The sequence below is a fragment of the Rhyacophila brunnea genome, unplaced genomic scaffold (genome assembly GCF_057557595.1).
Source record: "Rhyacophila brunnea isolate RB1 unplaced genomic scaffold, BYU_Rbru_1.0 scaffold_4, whole genome shotgun sequence".
Classification (NCBI taxonomy): Eukaryota; Metazoa; Arthropoda; class Insecta; order Trichoptera; family Rhyacophilidae; genus Rhyacophila; species Rhyacophila brunnea.
Genome location: NW_028233068.1, coordinates 34,339,654 through 34,363,759, shown reverse-complemented (window position 1 = coordinate 34,363,759; position 24,106 = coordinate 34,339,654). Strand labels below are relative to the sequence as shown.

At 27.9% G+C, this 24,106-nt stretch overlaps 1 protein-coding gene across 1 annotated transcript in view; it reads right to left on the bottom strand.

Moving 5' to 3' along the window:
- The window catches only part of 5-HT7 (5-hydroxytryptamine receptor 7), a 330,236-nt gene extending 306,401 nt beyond the window's left edge, over window positions 1–23,835 (bottom strand). The window contains exon 1 of the mRNA XM_085954999.1: window positions 23,384–23,835. The gene's annotated coding sequence lies outside the window, so the exon portion shown is untranslated. The remainder of the gene's footprint in view (window positions 1–23,383) is intronic.
- Between the last annotated feature and the right edge of the window lie 271 nt (window positions 23,836–24,106).

The following is a 24,106-nucleotide window of genomic DNA, read 5'->3' as shown; positions in this document are numbered from 1 at the left end:
AATATAATAACCAAGTGGATGACTAGTTTTATATTAAAAATAATCATTTAGTTCCAATCAATATTAAACGTGAAATCAAAATATAAAAAAAATGTTATAATACTTATTTCATTCAACATTTTTATCTAAAACAAATGAAGTGCAGTTCTTATCAACTAAAACCGCACAATATTCTCTAACATAACTCGGTTAAAAATATCCATATCAAAACCACAATGAATAAGACAAGTGTTTAATTTTGACATAATATTTTTTTGCATAATAAATAACGACCACACTTAATGACTTTGGCCTTTCATATACCTTCAATTTCGACGTGTTGGTACTTTACAACCGGAATATTTTCTGGTTATACCTACATTATCCCTTATTTCACCCTATGGTATTATAAACAGGTATTCTGTTTGTCCATATTAAATTTGTTGGGTGTGATGTAGGATTTCTTCTAGGACAAAGAATTTATACGTGGGTACAATATATTATATAAGTACATACGGTTTTGATTATTTCTCTAATATGGTTTAAATTTAAATATTAAATATGTTATAACAAAGTTTTCATATATCCCATAATATTAAATATTGATTATAAAGACATTTTTTAAAATTAACTTAAATAATTTTCAAAAATAAACATATTTTCAAGCCATCGGTTTCATGCAAACAAACGATACATTTACCGATGTTAAATATTTAATACCTATCAACCCCTGTTCCGTCTATATAATAATTTAACACTACTCAAGAGAGACGCATGAAGGCAGTACTTTGGTTGTTACTATGCGGGTCATTCGTTTCCTCCAAATGAAGACATTTATAAGAGAGTTTTCAAGTGAGTAAAGCTGGCTCGATGAAAATTGTCTTTTATTGCGTACTTGGGAGCGATACTGGGGGGATGGCTAGGATTTCCACAGATGTATTAATTATTTACTCATGACATTTTACTCGTGGTGTTTATCCAATACAGTTCAGAAAAAAATGTTATTTCTTTATTAAATTATTATTATTATAAATTATTTAAATTTATTTCTTTAACGAATATTAATTATTAAGAATAATATTATGGGTTAGTACTTGACCAATTTCATTGACATTATGAAGCCATGGATCTCTGGTTCAAATCTCACGTCTAGCGCAGTATATGTTTGAAATGTTTGGATTTAGAGCATGTGTGTACCTAATAAGTTTGAGGGATTGACTAACAAACATCTGACGTAAAAACTCTTAAGGAATGTGGCCTAAATCCACCCCGAATTTTAAACCTAATAATGATTGTATTGATTGTCAAATACTTTAATTCATTACTTTATTACATACATCATATTACAATATGTTTATTTATAGCGATTAGTCAGGTATAATAATTTTAATCAAATATAATGAATGTATCTCAAGCTATAATTAAAATTCAAACAATTTTATTATAAAGTATTATTAACATAAAATTTTTAAAAATCATTTTATTCGATATCAATATTCAGTTATTAACTATTATCAGGATTATAACATTACTATACATCCGGAATAGTTATAGACAAAAAACTAAATGTATGAATTATTATAATATTACCTATTACTATTAATACTGAAGCAAAGGATAAGCATTAAGTCATTCCATCTATTATATTGTCATTATACAGTTGTAAAATAGAATTCTACTAACTATATGCTATACCAATTATTAATAACATTCTATTTTACTACGTTTATATTAACTCGTATTCTTGTTTGTCCGGTACAGATTTTTTCTTGTGTGTCCAGTACAATTTTTTTCTTGTTTGTCCAAGATTTGTATTGGACGATTGAAGATTTTTATCTAACTTCCCAACTAGCTAGACATTTGAAACTTTTAGAATATGTCAGAATTGAATTCATTTTCAGTTAATTCTGTCTTGTATGTTTCGGAAAAAAATTGTTAAACGTAATATTTACTACTCACTATTATTGGTTGCTAGGGGGTCCTAGAAACTAAATTATTAATATATACGTGCGTTACTATGGAAATCAATATGAAATGTCAAAATGACATTTCAGTAGTCTTTAATATTTATTCAGTATTTCTATCTCATATTTACAAAAAAAAATATTTATTAATACATAGAATTTTCAAGTTTATGTTATGATTCAACAGAGAATTTAAAAATGTGGTATATAAAAAGTTCTATTTATTTTGTAATTATTTTAATATAATTATGTATTAATTGAGATGACATTAACTTGGTAAAGTTATATTTTAAACTGTTTTTTTTATTTATACGTCAATACTTTGATTATATCTACATATATTTCAAACCCAGTGTGTCTTTAATCAGATTTTTTCGAAAATAAATTTCCTTTCAAGGCTAATAAATTTATCTTTAAGTATATTCATAACAGAAACCCAAAATTTTTAAAACCATAGTGCATTTCTCAGGTATAGATATAAATTTTTAATAATTGTACTAATTTAGATAACTTGAACACATTTAAAATTGTTTTACACTATAAAAAACAGTATTTTTTTACGTACCTACCTTAAATTAATTGGTTAAAATAATCGACCATACTATAATATACAAATGAAAAGTTTACTGAAATTATCTCAGAAACAAACATATTTACACTTTGCATATTCAACCCTTCATATCTTTTTACGTCTGGAAAACATAATGAAGCTCGCTTTGGCACTCAATATAATAATAGCTCACACATGGTGCCCCTAACCAAGTTTGTTTAAATTTGAGCAATTAATTCTGGTAGGCGTGATTTTATAATATCCCGGGGTAATAAAAACGCAAGAGTTAATCTACAGCCGCTATTACTCAAATATGAGCTTTACCCGACAGGTAAGGCGTGACTGGTGAACAATGTTTTCACGATTTATGAGTACACACTGTAATGTTTTTTATCACTCGCAGAAATTAATAATTCACAACATTTTTACATGAAGAAATGTAACCAACTATAATATTAGTAAGTTATGTATACTTATCTTATATTAAATCCACTTGGAAAATATTATAAGTATGGATAGATGAGGATACAAATACTACCCCTAAAGTTGGGTTACATGATTCGATTTTTGTTGATCAATAAAAATTTAACGAAAATGATCGTGTGACAAAAATTGATTCAACAAAAGTTTGACCCAGTCCAATTTCATCAATTCAGTTTTAGTTAAAACGTTATGTCATAATCTGCGAACTATTTTCATCTACATCGTTTACAGTTCGTTTTGTGCATTTCTTTTTTCATTCTGATAAAAAATAGTATTTTGCCATTGAATAACTTTACTCACAAAAATAAAGTTAATACCCGCCAGAACAACTGTAATTGGCGCAATCTGTTTTCAAATTTTTCGTTCGATATTTGTTGAAACGTATGAAAAAAAAACTCAAAATTAGTTAATAAGTGTGTTTCTCAGGTACTTACAAATTATCCATATTATTCAATATAGGATAATATGTTATATTTAAATCAAGTAAGTATATTATTCATTCAAAAAATATATATTAACTAAAACAATATTAGTAAGTATAAAAATTATTACGTTAAAGCTAGAATTTAGAAATTCTGACCCTGTATGTATATGTATCAAAGTAAGTATTGTTATTACTTTGATTAAACATTACAAAATTTAGTCGCCAATATTATAAGGAATTTGAAAAGTCACTAAAGATACATATTGATAGAAAATTTCGCGCTAAGGTGTGGGGGGGGTTAACTTGCATTCGGTACATTTTTTTTCAATATGAATGTTTATAATAATGTAATATTAAATTGACTATTTTATTCAAAGTCTTCATTAGGCTTTCTCATATTATATTATGAATCAACTGTAGCCTTTACTAACCGTAATTCAACTCTGCCATTTCTAGATAGGTACCAACATTCCTATATATTAGAATTCAATTTGAATTTCGATCAACCAAAAACTAATAAATCACAGTTATTATGAGTTATAACTGGGGTGGCAATTTGTAGTGCTTTCAATCAAAGTACTATTTTATTATAATATAACTTTTGTTCATCCTTAACTATAGTGCTTTTTGACACCTAATTTATTCGTACCATCTGGATTCCTTATAACAATAATGTAATGTGGGACCCAAGGTTTATAGCGGTGTTGATAGCCAAAGTTGACATCGTGAAAGGTTCCCTAACTGAGCTCTCGCAACATCCCTTCACCGCCTCCTGAGAGTTTGAGAACTTAAATTTTCAAGACACGTACGTGCATTGTTCGTGCTGAGGGCACGGGGGGAAATCACTCCTCAGATAAAGGAAAACGACTTGAATTCGATAACTCATGTTTTAGTACTTATGACTGTGTACAACCTGTCTATTGATGTAAAATTATCATACAAACCTATAGAGAATAAGGATTCGAGTACATATTCAAGTTAGAAATAGAATTGTTAAATTTAAACTCAGGTGATGTTATTAATTTTACATTTTTTTATTTACTCCTAACTGAATATAAACAGTGAAACTATTTCATTGAGATTACATATTATCATGGTTGTGGCTGTCATCGGATTTCTGTAACCCAGATCTCAATTATAATAGTATTTTTATTAAATATTCATTTCTCCCGTACATTCAGTCAGTACCTATATACTATGAGTTCGTAATGTTATGAGATAACGGATCTGCATTTTCATAAAATTACTAATTAATATGATTTCATAATAATTTCAACATATTATTTCATAGTGCGCCAGTCAATAAACAGCGGGTCAAAATCGATTGGACATGTCACTCAATTACAAGTTTCCGTTAAAAATACATCGCACCAAATTACCGTTATATTTATTATATTGCATCGATTGTACCCTTGTAGTTATTTGAAACAGTAAATAAATTCTCACCTCTTCCATCATCACGAACAATTACTACCGTATTTTATCTGCAATACCTATCCCCAGCCAAACCAGAATACCACATGGTAAAACTCCATAAAAGTAATAGAAAAAATTTAAAATCTTCGGATTTATTTGTATTATACCGTCTCCATAATCAGCAAACTCCAGATTCGAGACAGGCTATTGGTTTCCCTTTACTGAATTCTTCATTTTTGTTTATCATATATCCCGTAGAGATATCGACAACCTGGAATAACTCGAAATGTTGAGTTGGCTTGAAAGTCGGAGGGACCGAGAAATAGCTCCCTCCGATGTGTACGTTTCTTCAGCTTCCTGAAACCATATATTAGGATTATTTTCGAATGTAGGATGCGCAAAATTATCAATTATAGCTTTAAACAACCGGCGCGGTTTCTATGTGACCTTCTTAATTTTCGAAAAAAATGGATCATCAACATTTTGCTCATAACACTGCACTAAGCAGTGCATCTGCGGGGTATGTAAGTGACTTTGATGCAATACCCTAGGATTCCCAGTGCCCTAAAATCTGCAATATTATAAGAGATTAAGTTCTTATTCATATTTCTACCGGAAGGTGTTCTGAAATTAAAATGTTTACGATATTTTTGATGAGTTGAGGTTATAAATCGTTCTCCCTATTAATAATATTGTATCCAATACAATCAATTCAATTCAATGAATTAAAAATATATTAATAATAATCTCCGAATAATAAATTTAATCATTTCGACTTGTTGTTGAACATCATAAGTACCCATCATAAATTTCCAAAAAAATAACTCGCAAAAACTCAGTGTCAGTTAGGCCACGTTATACCTATTAGTAGTTTAACACTGAGGTACAGCACTTCACTGATGTGTTCAAGTTACGAAGGTAGAATATTTAAATCCAAAATCTAATCTTTATAATACAAAAACTATTTAGGCATATTATGTTAAGTTATGAGAAACCATATAAATGCAATTACAATGAGGAAAAAATATACGTATATAACGTCTGTGAATATGCCAACTGAGATTCGTGAACCCAATTTAGGACAGCTGTGATGAGAATTTAGATGTCCACTTGTGTATATTCAACATCATACATACGTGAAGAATAATACATATCATTGTACAATGTGATTGTAATATAATAGTATGTTGTATTTTCTGTTTCATTTGTTTATGGTAATTAGTTAATTACAAATTATTTGGACATTCTACCTAATATACTATTCATTCTATCACACTAATGCGAAATTATTAAATTAATATACCATGTCCTCTATACCTGTAGATTTCAATCTGAACCATGCATCAAATACCCTATGAATAATTTAACCATTGAAATTTAACACTGAGTTTATTGATAAATTGCAAATAGTTGAGCTATGAGCATTCTCTGTTAAATATTAAACGTATAAATCATTGCATATTGTACCACAATACAATTTTCATTCTAAATTTTAATGAGTATTGATTTGCATAACTGTATTATATATAAATTATCAATTATTGTATAGTATAATGTAATTTGAAAATATTATTTTGGAAACACATTTATAGAATGAAACCTTTCATTATTATATATTAAAATTTTGGTTTCTCTCCTGATCTATAAACAGATGCTTAGTAATTTACGTACATAGCATAAATAATATTCATCGATTAACAATTTTATTAATATTGACATATCTGACATCCTCAAATCGTGCCTTAAATCATGAGTGCAATTATTGTTGGATAATATTATCATCTATTCAAATTGGATTTTTAACAACAATCTAATTAATATGAATAATATAATATAAAACTAAAACCATCTAAATATTTAAGTAAGCACCACCTTTTGTTGTTTGTGTTATAGGTGCCTTTTTTTTGCTATAAGTAAACAAATTACAATTAAATTAATTTCAATACATTACTTCACTATCTTTATATAATAATAATTATGATCAGTCATGAAGAACACTTATGAATATTTTTCCCTATTATTGTTTTGTCGATTTTAATCCCACTTTTATCAGCATTTTTTATCTCTTGAATAAGTAATATTTCACCTGTCAATCAAATTGAAGAAAATAATCGTGACTTCGTCGAATTGCTCTTATAATTAGGTACATATTATTTTGTTCAACCGTATATGTATGTATATACCTAACTGTTAATTGAAAAAAAAGGCAAACTTGTATGAATTTTATATTGCGAATAACATTTGAATTTTAGCAAGTAATTATACAATATTATTAATTTAATATCATATTAAACGGCGAAGGCTATATTCATAAAAACATTATTAAACTCATAAATAAGTTTAATTTTCATTAAAAAGGGCTTACCAGTTTTTAACCATATAACTTATTCATATAGATCAAGAGTAATTTTTATTTTGAAACATAAATCACATTAAAATTTATTTGTTTATTCTCAAACGTGATCCTACGTTTAATATTATGGGTACAATGTGCCTTATAATTTTATAATACCAAACATAATTTTAATATTTGACCTTTAATTTAATAACACATATAAAGAAAATATCGCTTAGTATATATAACAATATACCAATAAAGTTATTACATTTATTTTCATATATATATATTAAGGTAATTGAAATAACTTATATTACCATTTAGTTATGATAATTAAGCCTGAAATAATATTAAAATTATTAATTAAATATGTTAAAACCCACATTACGCCAGTTATATATTTATAATCGTTATAGTATATTGCGTGATAAATGTAGGAACTTGATTAAAAATATCATTAATATTGGCTTCAATTATTTTAAATACTTAGTGGTAATTAATACCTACCACCAAGTACGTAGGAATACAATGAAATTATAAACTACACATCAGATATATTTAAAGTTATGCAGTATAGATATACCGTCATAAATAGTCAAGTGTTCGGATTTAGAACTAAGTTTATCACAGTAAAACAAATATTGAATGATAAATAAAATATGACAAATTTTAGCAAGTGGCGCCCTCACTCAGCCGACAACTTATACTGGTGGATTTATAATACAAGTATATTTTACTATTGATTCTTATTGTTTAGTTCCCCCTACTCAAATTCCCTTATTTAGTATTGTTACAAGAGCAGACGATGAGCAATTATGGGTAAAAAAAGACCGTAATTGCAAACAAAATTCAGTTACTCCAAAACCGCCGAGCGCGTAAAGGCTTGCTAAAGCTGTCGAGCTATATCTGATATGATACGAACGAGGCCATATTAGATACAGAGTGATTCAAGACTTAGTTCAAGACACTGTTGTGTGTGTCTATTAACGCTAAACCACAGTTATTGATTAATTCAATCCTACAGACATACCTATCCTCATCAATCATACAACTCATCATTATTCATCAACCACATTATCATCCATAAACAGTGTACCGTCGTGTACCGCGCACTGGGTAAACCAAACAAACAATACCGCGCAAGTGATAGTGCAACCAGACCACGGAGCCATCAAAAATCATCATAAAGGTCAGTGTCTGACATTTTTTTAAATCGCTCCCACCCCTAGATCCGGCATCAACATCATCCTAAAAAGTACAGTCCATTGCAAAAAGCGCTACTAATGTGCACAGTAGAATTTATTTCTTCTTTTTTTTTGTCGATAGATACCTTCATATCGGATTAAATGTTTATTTTTATTTCATTGTTCGCTGTGTTATTCTTAATTACATATAAGTACTGCATGTACCCAAGTTTCAGATCCTTATGGCATCACGGAAAGCGCACAATGTTTTTAGCCATTGTGGTAGATTGAAGCTATTGACATATTTCAGTTTTACGAAAATAATCCAACCAAGCCAAAGACAATAGTCAATTACCATGTAAAATTGTTGCTTAACTTATTTTGAAACTAATCCGACACAATCAATATGGTTATACATCTCAGCGGTTATATTTGATCAGAATGATTGGTATTAGTATGACGTACTTTTATAATAGGTTTGTATTGTTTCAGGTCCGTTTTAATACTTCACTAATTTTAATATCCGATGCAGGAATTTTTGTCTGATTTTTCAGTCATGATAAACATTTTCTATTGGACTATGCCACAACTATTCCAACTTATAAATATGATATTCAGTGTATTGACTTTTGACACCATGACACCCTGTCGAATGCTTTTTTGGATAGTGGTCAGTTTGATAGAGTCATGCAGTCTCACTGTAATCATAGCATCGTTATTACAGTAACATTTTATTAGTTTTATATTTTGAATACCTACATATTTCTTTACTATGACCATACTAAAGTTTGATTCAATATAAAATCTTTTTTGAAATTCGAAAAGTTTTTGTTTTTTAATTAATAGTATACAATTACTCCAAGAATTAATAAACATTTTTTAATACATATACCAACGGAAAATTACTTTTTATATTGTAGTGATAAAAATAATCATAGAAGTAATAATAAGATTAATGACGTATTCAACGATTGCATATTTTGTAACCGTTTTTTAGATAGTACCTAAGTGAATCACAAAAAATCGTTTTGATATTTATTTAAAACACATTGAAAGGTAAATTATTAATAAAATGTATCAATTGTATCTTTTGTATGTTGTCACTAGAAACTCTTAGGCTTCGGCCACACAGGTAGGTGCTTAGCTAGTGCTGAGCTAGGTGCTATGCTTGTCGACTAAAAACACTACTCCCACAGTGCACGCTACGTGCTTAGGTACAAATTCATTTGACATTTGGGAGCACTCAAGTCAACAACGATATGTCACTCTCAAAACTAACGAGAAAGCTACTTAGCACAGATAATTTAAGTTTAAAATTTTGAATGACTCAAATTCTAACTTGTTGGGTGCATAATGTCAATTCATCCCATGCGTAATTATTCATAGCCTCAAAATATACGGTGTTTGACGTTTGTCATACTGAAGAAACATCCGCCATCTTGCAAAATCACTAGGTGACACAATAAAAAAACTAAAACGCTTGTTCGCCGGGAGACTAGGTGACTAATAATCACGAAGCGAGGCGCGAAGCGTGCAGTGTGGCCATTGCGATAGTATAATATGCGTCCGTTCGCTAGGATATTAATTTCACCTAGCGTGTAGCCACCAAGCAAGGCACCTGCCTATGTGGCCTTAGCCTTAGTGACATTATAGTCCCCTTTAAGTGGCAGATTAAATATTATCTAACACTAGAAAACTGGTCCATAATTTTCAGATATGGCTCACTGATATAAATTCGGTAGCAAGTAAGTAAATACGATGTTTGTTAGGCTAGTTATAGTATCATTAAATCGTGTTATTTTTTTTACAATGCAAACATAGTTCGAACCGATCTAAAAATGATGATTACTTAGTAATAAATATTTGTTTAGTGTCACGAAATAACTACTAAGAAGACACGACGATTGTAAATAATATATGTTAATTGAGTTTTAATTGACACTTAGGATCGGTGCTATTCGAGGCAAAAGACCTCTCAGCTCACCTTTACACATTTCTTGCATATCATTTAAAATGCATATACTAGAAATACCTGTCATTATTAACAGCTATTGTATTTCCCGTCGTTTGCATTTATATTCAAACAATGATCATATATTTATAATTATTGTATTTAATGAATGTTTTAGCTACTTCTGTTCTGAATCACTATTCAACTGTAATTAACTGTAAAACGATGTAGTGGCATATTATAATAAAGGAATTTTATTGCAAAATATAAAATAAGTTGTCGTATAAATTTTGCTATTTGGTAGTGAAAAAAATTAAATTGGTATAGCTGCCCACTTCACACGCAATATTGTTGGATAGCAATTCTTATAACTCTACTGGCCAAAAATCTATATAAAAACTTATCGTAAATCGACAGATAAAATACATTTTAAAAATTCTGGGGACATCTGTTATTCTGCTGAACCAATAATACCATTACATGCTTACATGCAAGTCTAATCATCTTAATATTACTGCATATATTATGTTCCTGTAGTATATTTATTTTTTTTTAAAACAGTTTGTTTACATTACCCACTCCACATGCAGTTTTTTTTCAAACAAATTCTTAGATCAAACTAAGCTCGAAAAATTTTTAATGAAAATTTCTCATACGTAGACAAATACAAAACTTTTTGAAAATTCTCAGGTGATCAAGTTGTTCCGAGTTGCTGAGGTTTTGAAATTTGTAGGAATCAGTTAATAAAAGTACGTCTTAAAAATGACACTTTCTGACATTACGAAAAAAATTCTCATATAAACGAAGATTGTATGCAAGTGACAGTAAATATGACGTTCGTTTTTTTAATTAATTTTGAATTAAAGAAGTGTTATACTAGATACGTAGGTGATATTAAAAGCGACAATCATTTATTTATTTTATTAAAAACTCGTAAGTATAGTCGATATCAAAATAATACGTGTTGAATTTGAAATGTTGAAATATATCCCACAAACTTTTTATATTTAATATGATTAAGAAGCTAGGTTAGAATAGGATGATTATAATAAATTTATATATTTTTAACCTATGTTAAATCGACATAAAACTATAAAATTATAACTTTTTATGTAGAATAACAAACCACAAAGGTTAAATAATAATTATTTACTTCATCTATCTCAGAATTTGTTTAATCTCCTCGGAGTTTTTTTTGCGCATAGCCATAGTCTTGAATGATTTACAAATTTAACATCAATAAAAACACTACTAAAAAGTTAATTTTCTATAAGGTTGTATGAGGATCCCAAAGATAGATACTATGTTAGCTATACTTATATTATATAGGTGTTCACAAGTGAATAAAATATTATTTCGTTATTACTAAAAAAATATATATCTACACAAATTTGTAATATAGAAAAATTCTAACGCTATAAATGCATACATACATATACAATGTTTTCGAAAGGAAACGCGCATTTTCCGCTAATGTGTCGTCTCACAATATGTCAGAACAATATCCGTATGTAGTAAACGGAAAATCCGGGACCAATGTAAAGTTGTTGTGTTGCCCTAGATGACCTAAATCATATCATTAGAATAATACGTGGCTTTTATCATTATTAAATGTGTATAATAATACTTAAAATATTACATTAATAATAATACAAATACTCATAAAATAAAATATTATACCCATACCATTATATAATTAAATATATTAATTTAATCCAAAATAAAGGTTTTTATTTTCATTATTATAATTCTTTCAGATATGTGATATATACATAATATAGGACTTTAATAAAATTAAAATGTTATCCAATAAATATGTATTCACAGTTTGGTACTTCAAGTTGCCTCTAATTTGATTACAATCTGCATAGAATTAAGCTAAATTTTACCAGTGCATAATTATATTTCATTATTTTAAAACAATATAAAATTTTACACGAAATATCTCTTGCTAAAACAGCGACGGATGAAACGAGAGACCAATGGAAGCACGTGTATCGCTGGAAAAGTTTGCAATACACAAGAAACACTTCGTAATATTTCACGCGGAAACGGTTTGCGCTTTATTTTATTTGCATGTGAAATCCACACGGGAAAAGATTGTGTCAAAAGTTTTATAGGTATCATGTTTTCAAAATATTTTTATTTTCTTAATTTCACCCACAGTTTTGTTTACGTCATCCTAATTTTACGAACTTTACCATTAATTCATTTGCTGCTTACTATATAATGATTTTTTATTTATAACCTTTAAAATGCACGTTAATTACATCGATCAGATGGTCATTACGCGCCAGGTGCGTCTTCAGCGTCCAAGGTTTAATTATTGAGATTCAAGATACAATCCGAGTAAAACCGTTGTTAGTATATATCGTAAAATAGAATCACAAGCAGTGAAAACTATTGATATAGATTACTTTGGGAAATTTACCGATATCTAAACTGAAGAGAAATAAAAATTACACATATTTAAATAACTGATTTCTATTAAAAATCATTTATTCTCTTAGTTGATGACAAATTTATTGGTATAATTAGTGCTTTATAATCAAATTATTTAAATGTCTTTTAACTGGATTCACATCCAAACTACCATCACTATATCTAATCAAATTCAATCTTCTAGAACAGTGGCTCTTAACCGGTGCATCGCTAGCTTGTTGCAAGTACACCACGAAAAAAATGATAAAAAGAGAAAAAATCCGTGGAAAAAATAGTGATAACCATTGCCGAGGGAAATATTTCCGCTATAACAGAACATTTAACTTTATTGGAAGAAAATATTGCGACTAGATATGAAATCCATTTGCTACGATTGATACATCAACTTGTGAATTTTGTATCAAGAAGAAGAAGAAGAATTAGTCCCCTTGTCAACGGATCGTACTCTAAAAATTAAAGTTTCTGAAATAACTATGGATAAATTTTGGAGTCCAACACGAATATTCAGCTTTCTACATAAGGGCACTGAAAATCTTGTTACAGTTTTCAACATCATATTTGTGTGAGCTCGGTTTCTCAACAATAACTAATACAAAAACTAAAAAACGAGAAAGACTTACGAATTTAGACGAAGATATATTGAGGGTAGCTTTATCAAAAATTCGACCTAATATATCTGAAATCTGCAAAATCCGACAAGCTCAGGATCACATTAATTTTATTGATATTCACATCAAATTAATTCCATTTTGTTAAGCGTAATTTTAGTTACAGTTTTTTCATATATATGTATGTATAGATATGTCTTTTATTTATTTATTTTTTCTTTGACTGTTATGTAATCTGTGTTATTTGTAATAAAAGTTACGTCCGCATATTTTTCTTTGTTTACTGACCGTTTGATTTTGGTGCACTGCAATTTTTTTTTATATTCAAAAGTGCACCGTGACTTCGAAAAGGTTAAGAACCACTGTTCTAGAATAATATAATTACATTAAAAGATTACATACGATGATTAACATTTCTTATTTATGTAATCAATTCAATGGTATTCTATGTAGTAATTCTTGGTAGAATACATTAATTTAAATAAAATGTTATATTATATAATTCTCATTCCATATATTATTTTATAAAATTTACATTTACCATGTAAAATAAAGTAATGAATGTACACTAACCAACTGAATTTTGAAAGACATTATTTTTATCGTAAAAGCCAGATGACAGATTTATAAATAAATTGAAAATATAACTCCTTTTATTAACTGAAAAAAATAGGGATAATATGTGCACATATTATGTATAATCATATATTTTAGTATTGACATAACTGAAATATTTGGTAATTAAGTATTTAGATTGCTGTTGTACACAATATTGCTATTTCTTTTCTACAGAAATATACCATTCAAAATAATTAAAAGCTTTTTACGTGGGATAAGCTTATTAAACACGTACTATTATATTATTTTACTTTACTCTGTGTTACATATAAAATTAATTGTTTTACTTCAAATTGTTTAACCATTATTATATACTTATAATACACTCTCTTGAAAAATATCATAATATAAGCCTTCACAAAGAAAAGGTTTAATTAATATTTTTTTGGTTATTAGCAATTCGCGCAATCCTTGGATAAAATATACACAGAAAAAATAATATTTGATTTTTCGAAATACATGATAAAAACCCGCATACATCCATAATTTTACATATTACTTTGACAGATATCCAAAGTGTCATTTTTACTAATGTAGTACTACTATAGAATAATAGTCAACGTTGTTGATAAACGTGAGTGCAATATTTCATTGCAAGATTGCTGGCAATATATTTCTCCTTGGGATTACATTCGGGCATTGCATCACAGCTAAGCGTTCTCATTTTCATGAAAAACAAATCAAAACAAAAGCAAGTCTTGTGTTTCTAAAAATATTCTCGGACGATCTTCCTCGTCCGTGAAGATGAATATTCAAGACCCTATTACCGACGACACAAAAGAAATCTTCAAGATGTCCTTTTTAGAAGGCGAGACGAGCTTTTCGTGTGATTTCCAGCGTGAAATCTAAGCCTTTATTATCGTAAGGTGATTGGATACCTCCTCAGCACTTATGATATTTTGTTACAAATAAAATCGCTACACCTACAAACATGGCGTTGATTTAACATAGTAATAATATAAACATTGATTCATTTTACAATACTTTTTTTGTCTGCACTGTAGCGTAGTTCTTAGAGCACCCATCTTTACGCCGAGTTCAGGTTTGATCTCACATCTGACAAAAACTACAATTTTGTTATGTTTGACCTAGAAAAGGGTTCACCGGGTAAGGCTAATGACTAAAAACTACCCTTCATAAGACAAAGTCGAAATGCGAAAACAGCGAACTCAATTTTTAAATTATATAAATGGCTAGGTATACGCTGCATATTACAAGAATAATATATATAGTAAGTAGATAGGGCCGTCATATCGAAAGAATAACTCAAACTATAGTAGAATGTGTATAAATATTTTCTTTTAAATCTTGCACAAACAAATTTATTATGTAATTCCACATACCTACGTTTATTTAAATATAAATTGGGTTGGTATTATCCATTAAGCTTTTTTCATGACTTTAAAGGCGTATACAGTTTATTATAATATAATAATAACAAAAGTAAAAAGTAAATTAGCATTTTCGCATATATATTAAATACTTTGAAGACAATATTAACATTTTTACGATGAATAATCAATTCGCTGAATACATTAGTCCATGCTCTGGATCACACATTGAGAAAACCATGTGTGTTTTTCCCAGATGTTTTACCGTACGGTGATATACTATATGATATACATAAATATATTTACATACATACATACATTAGTAGAAATCTCTATTTTTCTACGTACTTTTTCGACTTATGTGCGGTGTAAATAAAAACTCTGCTATTCTTAGTAGTATTGACATATTTGCCTCTGATACCTATCTTAGAAATCAAGAATATCAATTAGTTCTCTTAAAGTGCAAAATTAACCTGGTTTTAGTAAAGACAATAAATTGAGCGAGCAATAACTGTGTTCAACGGATATTCATATTTTCTACTTGCATGGAATAAGTAAACGTTGTTTAATAAATCTTTAAAATACAGTATACTTAATAATTCATTCCGTCTACTTTATTAGTCATTATACTATCTCATTAATTAATACAGTTACATACTTATGTTTTGTTATTATTTAATACCATGTTATGAACATCTTGAATTGATAATTTGAAAATATATTATTTAATAATAAATGGTTTTTGTCATTCTTAATATTGTATATATTGATTATTGACGCATTTTATATGTGACACATGCTTTTTATACCTGCCTAAATTCCGTAATTTTCCCTTTTACTAAATAACCTGTATTACAGGAACCCGTCATGGGCTGTAGCAGAATTAAGAGTAGACTTTACTTGAATGCAACAAGAAGAACACGGAATAGTTTTATATCAGCATATATTAAATTTGGTTTAATGCCTGCAGCAAAATCGTGATAATGGTTTACTGGAAACATTGATCGAATAGTACTGAAGTATTCAAACACGAATATTATATGCATATAGTTGCTTTATTGAATAATCAACACATAAAAATATATCCCTTACATAATAATACGTGGTAATAATATGTTGTGACATATATTTTTTTTATTTTATATAATGTATAATCAATTTATAAGTTCCATACATAGAAATATCGTATATAAATAAAACCATAGCACAAACTCGAAATCAAATTGTCACACATTTCTGACTTGAGCACTCATAGAGCTTTAATCAATGCCAGCGTGCTTTAGTCAGCTTAGTAGATGACAGGCACTCTCGTAGAAAGGACACACCGGAAACAGGTCTTAATGACATGATGATAGGTTTAGAGTTTTCACTCACATAAGTAAAACAATCCCCATTCATATGAGTTGTGCGCACTTTGAATTTTTCCGCAGCGCATGTGGTTGAGATTCTCACCCCAAATGCTTATCATTCACGACACGAAACTTCTATAATTAAACAGTTTTATTAAACCAGATCCTGCCCTCCTGTTAAAAAGGCTTTATTTAGTTTTTAATGGCATACATGAGAATAAATCTTGCCCGAGTAAAGCGAGACTAAGGTTTTGTAAAACACTGTAAATCCCAGAAAGTAATTAATATAATTAGAATACAAAATAAAATAACATGTGATAGGTTTAATGACAGGCGAATACAAAAATTATAATAAATAAAATATTAAATACTTTTTTGTTTGTTTTGTTGGAGACTTATTGAAAATAATTGAAAAAGAAAATCATACATGTAGTAACCCTGAGATAATTATATTATTATCTTCTTATATTCTCGTATGCCTAGTCTAGATTCTAGATGGAGATACATATGTGCGTGAACAGAACATTATATAAGAACTGTTCGAAAGTTGTATAAGCCTGTTTACGAACATTTGTATATTTATATTAAAAATAAATATTTATATTATAAAAGAGCATTTTTTTTGTATTCCGCCACAGATGGAATACATGTGAAAAAACCAGCAACTGTAGCTATATTTGGATGAAAAGTTTTACTTTTTCATCAGAAGTGGCAAGACATTATCTTGTAGAATGTTTTTCTGATTAAAACCTTCAAGTTTGAATGGTGTGGACTGTCCAAAGTATATTTAATTTGGCAGAAATGTTTACAGGCGTTGACGTGCGTTGAGTTTTAAAACTTTTAAATAAATAATAATTGTGCACGGACATTAAATTTAAGTACTAACATAAGTAGTCATACATTTTTTACAGACATGTTAACTTACCGATTTAGCTTAGAAAAGAGTAGACTTAATAGTTATTGTGTGACGCATGAGCTTTAATAGAATAATAAAATGTATTTAAATAAGTAACAAAATATTATATCATTACTTAAGCACCCATTAAAATTAGATGTAGTTAGGTATCCTAAATTAAATTATTTGATATAAGAACCATTAATAATACAAAGGTTCTATTCTAATTATTCTTTTTTGTATAAGTTTTTTTATAAAGTATAATTTATTGTTTATTATATAAATAAAAATACAGAATGACTATGCATTAAAATATTTTAAATTTGATTGTTAATAAAAAAAATAACGGGTATCTATTCATTAAAATTATTTTATTCTCATATCTATAGAAGACGCAAACATTGTATTTAATAATATGTTGAAACATAAAAAATATAATAATACAGAATTACATTTGAAAATAAAATAATAAATGTACCCACAAACTTCGATTTGGGTTATTGAACTGTTGTAAAAAAATTACGTACTCTTACAATAATAGTTTATCTATCAACACAAAGAATAATATATAAAAAAATAAACACTTAATACTTCTGAGGTATGGGCTTATAACAATTTGCCTAATAAAATTACTGCTATTTTTTGCCTAGAATGACCATACGATAAAAATATTAAATATAATAATAATAATATATTCGGCTGATGTTCAAATATTGCTTAGAATAACTAGGAGATATCTTGCAAAAACAAATATGTTTGAATAATCTGTATATTTAGAATGCGTAATGTTAATAAGAATCCTTGAACTTTGAACAAATTCACCTTGATTGATAGGTCAACACACTGACTGTCTGTAGTATATATTATTATTATACGAACTATACTACATTGGTATAATTTGTCAACTTCATTATCATCGAGATACAATATTTTTTACATAAAATTGGTGTTAATTATGATAATTTTAATGAATGAATAGGTTCTAAATCTAAATATATAATTATAAACTGATGATTTTTATTAAAAATACAAATAATAATAATATTATGTCTCTGGTCTTGAAATTCGTATGATTGACTATAAATATCATTTTTTTAAATTAAATTACAAGTCATATAGCATGTTATGGATATAATTATTAAAAGGTGATACTTTATTTTACAATACAAAATCAATAGTTTTCTAGTTTTCGTTCCAAATTGTATATTAATATTACAATTATCACTTATAATAGTTAAAATAATAATAATTATTATACCATATAAATACAATCATGCAAAAAATATTCCTTCGTTGATAACGAGAATTATCACTAATATTAAAAATGTAATTTAAACGTGCGGCGAAACAATATTATTAATGTTGAAAAATAATGCAAAAAAAAATGTAATTTAAACGTGCGGCCAAACAATATTATTAATGTTGAAAAATAATGCAAAAAAAAATATTAGTAAGTTTATCTTAATATAAAAAGTATATGAAGAGTACTAGTATAATACATAATGCATCTATATTTTTTGTGCCTAATAGCATTTTCCTTGCCAGATCCTACCTTGTAAAATTCACATCTGGCGTAGGTATAACGTCAAATTTATCGTTTTTGAATACCGCAACCAACTTAATGCTTCTCACTAAAAGTTAAAACATTACACCAAATTTGCTTAAAAATAAAAATACTGGCCTATTGTACATTAAGTTTATACTTTATACCATACCAGTCAATTAACTGGATTTGAAACAGATCTTCTTTTTGTTAATTATACTGTACTTATAGTTGTTTTAAACCCATTATTTTATTAAAAACCAGTTTAAATAATAAAATATTGGTAAAATATTCAATTTAAGTGTTCACTAAATGTCATATTTTAGTTGTGCAGATTATTCTTTAGTTGTGAAACAATTCGACAATCCTTGCAGTATGATTATATTTAACTTTTTTTTAATTGCTTGTTGGTATGTTGGTAATATTGGTGCCAAATCATAATTATAATATTCTTTCGATTAATCTTAAAGTATAATTTATACTCACATTTCAATTATTATAACCTTTAATGACATGACATGTTTTCTTATCTACCTACCCAACAATTTTAACGTCCGATAAAACAGTTTTTGGCGTGAAAATTGATAATTTAAAATATCAGTCAACTTGACATACTAATCGAATACGTAAGGCATCATGATATTTTTATCTATGTATGTTATCATATTGACCTTTGATAGAGCATGCAATGCCTTTTTTACAAAATACCGTAAGCCCTTGAAAAAATCTATCCTAGAATTAATTATGTTATAAATTTAATATTTACGTTCATCGAATTAACGCATAATTTACTAGTGTAAACAGGCAAAAACATTAAAAATATTACTTTAATTGTATTATTTAATAAAAAAGACACATTGAGCACATAACAAATTATTAATTCAAGACGTCCACAATATGACGCTTAGAATAAAAAGTACAGGTAAATCAAATCAGTAGAGAAAAAACTTATTTTATAGCAAAATAAAATTAAAAACTAAAAACACAGCATATAGTGCATTGACCAGCCCCACAGCCCTCGCTATTGGTGCTTGGTGAGCCTGAAATGAGGAAACAGTTTTCACCCAAAATAGGTCATGGCTACGACCACGCTTATAATTGGCGGGTACATAAAAATTCAAACTTTCCAGTGTACCAGGATTGGAAACTACACCAAGAGAGCACGGAAAAATGCTTTAAGAACAGAAGTAACCTACGAGTTTCAAAATAATGAAAGCCGACCATGCCTTGAAGAAAACTGGTCGGAAAATAGTCGTTATAGTATGACACAGATGTTTATATATAATTTAAGTACTTATCCATAAATACTTACGACATATTCATAGAATTAAGATTACGTTAAATCAAAAGCTAATAGATATATTAAAGTAAAATGATATATTATGCGAAATTTCTAATTAGAAAGACAATGTCGCGTTCTAAAATTCAACTTTACCCCATTTTTTGTAAATTACTATTTTCTTATAATTATTATTAAAATATTTTTTAATTGACATACAACAGTAAAAGTAGAAAAACCGCATACTATACGGATATTTAATAAATTTAATGTAATAGTTAAATACTATAAATTTTCAATATTATAATGGTTGCTTTAACAGTCGTTTATTAAATAAATGGATTTATCGTAAATACAAACCTACTCTTCTACAACATCTTCTTGGCTACACTTCTAGGCGCTGTTGTCGACTAAATGGGAGGAGCTTGTTAATTTATAATTGAAAAATGGGAGGAGCATGTTAGTTCACAGTTTTAATACGTAGCCAAGAAGATGTTGCTGATGAGTAGTCTCATATTCGTATATTTTTTTTATTAAATGGCAATGAAATTCGTATATTATTAAGATGACACCTGTTTACATAGTTGGTATATATTAACAGTATGAATAATATAATAAGACATATTTAATAATTAATACTGTTAGTCTTTCATATTTGCGTATATAATCGGTATAAAATGTGACAACTATACTGTCAGATTTGCAGACTAACCCACACTCGCTTGAAACAAAAAAAAACGTCGTTTATAACAAAATATTCAACAGTGGATGTAGGTATTGATATTTAGAAATTATCACCACATATAGCTCAAATTAATAGCTGACTAATTAATTAGCTTGATTAACCCCAACCCCATTTTATTATTCAGTACTAGTTACTGCAACTTAATTTTCAAGGGGGAAAAGATTTATATGTTGGTTGCTTCGTTGTAAATTAAAATAAGCTACCACTTTATGGAGGCCTGATTGCCCTGCCCCATTTAGGAGAAAAAATTAAAATTTACGTGTCTTTTATAATTTATTATATCGCTGTTATCGCTCAATATTTACACTAAGTATGTTTCTCTGTTGATAACTCTTTCGGCTTTCAAAAACTTAAAAGAAAACAAATGTCATAGAAATAGTACCCACAGTATAGATTAGTACATAGAGAAAGTAATAAAAATGTGCCATATATCATTAGTACCTAATAAATTCATTATGATATATTAATTCTGTAAGGATTATATTTTTGGTGATAGTATGAAATTTGAAAAAAACCATAAAAGGTGCAATGCAAAGAATTTGGATTACCTATAATTAATAGAAGGAGTACCTATATTATGTTTTTCTCTGTTATGACATTTGAAATTATTTTGCAAGCGCATAAAGTATGGTAACGTTGGCAAACTTCACAAGTATTGAGATTTTTCAGTTGTCATTCCGATTTTCTTCTTACATACGGAACGGCGGCCATTTTTATTGTATATTGTGATTATTTAATCGAGTGTAGTTATAGACGGTTTCAGAAAAATTTTACAGGATTTTTTACTAAATAATAAAACCGAATTGACTGCTTTTCTATTCATCATAACAGATTGTCGTTTTATATTATGTCCAGTTAATTTTAAAATAAATTTAATAGCTGTAGTATAAAGTCCTTTTCAAATAAACCTGCAATTCGAAGTCACTCGTAGCTAATTTCAGTGTAGACCAGTGGTTCATTTTTTGCTTCAATATCATACATTTAGGATATATCTCTATATAATGAGGTTTTCAACATTTTCGGTGCAATGTACCTATTTATTTTTACAATGCAAAATGAACACCTAACAGTCAAAATAATTACTGAGTGATAATTCAATTTATAAGTGCCATAAGGTTTATGAACATCATTTTAATCATATTATAGCAGTATTAGATACTATAAACCCCGATATTTAATATCATAGCTGATTAACCGCATAGATTTCATCAAATTATCAGTAAGGAGTTATTTTATTTTTAAGTAGATACAATATAAAATGTAATTTCACATTCAAACTAACCATAATATTGCAAAAAATAGTAATTCAATACCTAGTAAAATATATTAAAAATTTATGTTGATCAATTTTAAATTAAAATTGAAACACCATATGTGTCAAAAACGGAGGTAGGACTAATTGTATGTGTATAAAAATGTACAATATGGCATTTTTCATTGTGTATAAAATAACATCGCAGATACGATAGCTTCCGTCGCATGTGAATATTGATTTTTCAAAAATGTCAATAGGTAATATTATGTAGATATCGTAGTATCTCCAATAATTATTACATTATATTCAATATAAATCATATTATTAGTATCATTTACGACAAAAAATGATTGATAGAATTTAAATACAGAGTGTAGCTACTCATTTAAATATAATATATTTATATTAATAAATATTTAATTAAAATTATTACATTAAACTAATGTGTGAAAAAGAATTTAAAAAAAAATGTATGCATATCAATAGATCTAAAATCGACTCCTGTATTGTCGTATTCCTTTATCGATAAAACTATCTAGAGTCTTATTATTTGTGTGTTTTTTTTATGATATGACTTATGCTTAGTTCATGATAATATGTGAATGGTAGGTTCAAATCCTGTAGGATCAAATTCATACGTTATTTTTCGATCAATAAATTTTGGATATGGATTTCATTCAGGATCTTATTTGTATTGTTCGTCTTAGAGCATAAATTACCTGTTTTTACCGTATTTAGCTTTAGTAATATAAATACTTGAAGTTCACGATGACATAAATACCAAAAATGTATGTTTGATGTTAAACAAATACGTGTGATTACATTTTAATCTTAAGCGGTAAATAATTTATTATGTATTTACATAAGATTATATTTATTTAAAATATATTTTTTTAAATTAAATTCATAGCATTATAATTCACAAAAAAAGAGCTCTCAATATTTATCGCCAAAAAAGACCTAATATTATAAGTATACTGTTCTTAACAAATCTATTATTAATAGTATAAATAAACAACTGATACTTACAGTCAGAGTGGGTCGAAAAATCTAACTTTTGATCCGCAAAGATGATTAATTGCACATGATTGTATTAAATCTAAGTGTTAAATAACAGGTAACTGTTTCCACATTTTATACGTAGAATCTTTAATGTAAATATTTACTCGGCCAATTTCAACATTACAATAAAGAATATTTCTAACACAACACAGTTTTTTCAGTGTTTTTTTATTTTTCATACACGAATCGAGTAACCGCATACGCGAAGGTCAGTTTTTTCTTTAATTATTAATAAACCACAAAAAAAAACAATTTATTGGGTGTCTTTAAAATAAACTGATTTTATTGAAGCGTATAAATAATAAAAAATTGTATAAAAAAAACAACACAAAAAACACAAACAACTTTGTAGTGATTACTTAAAAACAAATTAAATTTAATTTAAATAAAAAAAATAACTTTATGATTGTCTTTTTGCAATGGTTAAAAACTTAAAAAAATAACACACACAAATAATAAGGATAATAGTTATTATTAATCACTCATAAACTAAGCATCACATCTTTGTGTGGTGGAATTTGCAAGTAAAATAATTGCAATTAAACCACTTCATGCAACAAAATTTATCGTACGATCGGTACGACGAAAATTATCGTACATCACCACTTTTTATCTCATGTTTTTCGGAACTCTCCGCATGCCGATCGACTACCGTGCTACGCGAACACGCAATATTGTTTTTCGTGTTTT